Below are 1921 nucleotides of genomic sequence, written 5' to 3'. Positions count from 1 at the left end.
GTGCATTCGGAAAATGCAGTAAAAAGGTGTTTACTCATTTTGCGTTTAGTACATCCCAGCCACTATCCCTAGGGCCAGATAAACAATGGGCAGATGAAGCTGCAGCTCCAGGCCCCACATGAAAATAGGCCCACAGGATCTGCTGTGGCTGTGCTGCTGTAGACAGGATTCCCCCCCCCCCCCCTAGTATAGCCTGCAAGTAGACACCTGCTGAGGCTCTGCTCACTCAAACCCCCCCCCTCCCCCTCCACCCCTTTCAAATTCCAGGTGCTCAATTACTCTGTCTCACACACACATGGGTGCGCTTCACTAGCCCTCCCTGCACTCCATAGTGTCTTAGAACAGCATCTTCTACCTGCAGATTGATGTCACGCAGGTGATGCTCAGGCTTCACAATCTACTAGTCATGTGGCCACAGGCATGAACATTGCATACATATGGCTAATATCCGGACTGTAGACAGAGAGTGTTCACAGGTTGCTCAGACTGTGTTGTAACACAGAGAGACCAGGGAACATTTTCTGCTAGCCACTATATGCCACTATATGTATGTCATTTTTCAAACCCAGCCTGCAACATGGCAGTTAGGAACTGATTGGCTGTTACTTTTTCTCTGCCCACTTTATCTCCATCCAAGGATTAGTAAATAGGCCCCCAAGAGTAGGATTTATGGTAGGCAGGGCCAGATTAACAATTGGGCGGATGGAGCTACAGATCCAGGCCTGCACATAAAAATAGGCCCATCACCTTGATAGCATGATGATGATCAGCCATCAGCTGGCCACTTGGTCTGCCATAAATCATAAGGGCTAAAATTGCATTTCTGTTTTCCACACAAAACTGTACAATTTTTGTACTTTTATATATTTAGAGAGACATTGGGGTTTATAGTGTATGGTGACTAATTGCCTACATGGCATTGGCCTCACCTCCTCCGCTTCTCATAATAGGCCCTTGAACATTTCAGGCCCATTAGGCCCTTAATCCGGCCCTGCTGGTAGGTCATCATTATCTTGCTTATATTTTAGTCACTGATATGCATCACTGCTGCAGATCTGGGGTCTAATTTTAATGAGTGATGTAGTGCTCAGATCTTGGGCCTAAGTTGAAGCTACTGTAGAGGAAAGTTCGATAGGGGGTTTGATGATTAAGGGGGAGATGTACAAAGCAGTGATAAAAGTGGAGAAGTGAGCCAGTTTAGAAGTTGCCCATGGCAACCAATCAGCATTGACGTAACATTTTACATTTGCAAACTATAAAAGTATACAGAGAAGCTGATTAGTTGCCATGGGCAACTTCTCCACTGGCTCACTTCTCCACTTTTATCACTGCTTAGTACATCTCCCCCTAAGTGATGGGGACAGATTTGGGCCTTCATTTTAAATGAGTAGGGTTGTGAGATCTGGGGTCTGAATGTATTACAGTTACAGATATTTTACATATAGAGTATGGCTTTACTAAGTACATTTATTAAGTATACTTTTTATGAATGGCCCATGCATGGCATATCTGTCACAATAATTGTGTCTGCATTGTATTGTATATCGGTCACCAGAATGCTCCAAATTTTATAGGAGTCACTTCTGGGACTTTTGTGCCGGGCCATATACTTGTGTCTGCCCTCAAGGCTAAATCCTCCTGACTGTTAAATTACGGTAGGTGCACTGATTAAATAAAGCCTATTTATTGTGTTCTACTGAATAAAAATAATATCAAAGATGTGCATTTAGGGTGCCTGTATGGAGGTCAAAATGTTTGGTTGCGCTTTTGTTTTTGTATATTTCTGAAACTGTTTTACAGATGTGTCTTCACACATCTTTGTGGGCTGCTAATCGCGGCATGGCGTTCTTAAGTTACTCCGCTATGGGACATTGCTGAATACGGTTACAGGCAGTAGCAGCCCATTCTAAAGTGCTGTTTT

Source organism: Pseudophryne corroboree, chromosome 9 (assembly GCF_028390025.1).
Source record: "Pseudophryne corroboree isolate aPseCor3 chromosome 9, aPseCor3.hap2, whole genome shotgun sequence".
In the NCBI taxonomy this organism is placed as follows: domain Eukaryota; kingdom Metazoa; phylum Chordata; class Amphibia; order Anura; family Myobatrachidae; genus Pseudophryne; species Pseudophryne corroboree.
This window is presented reverse-complemented; position numbering follows the sequence as displayed.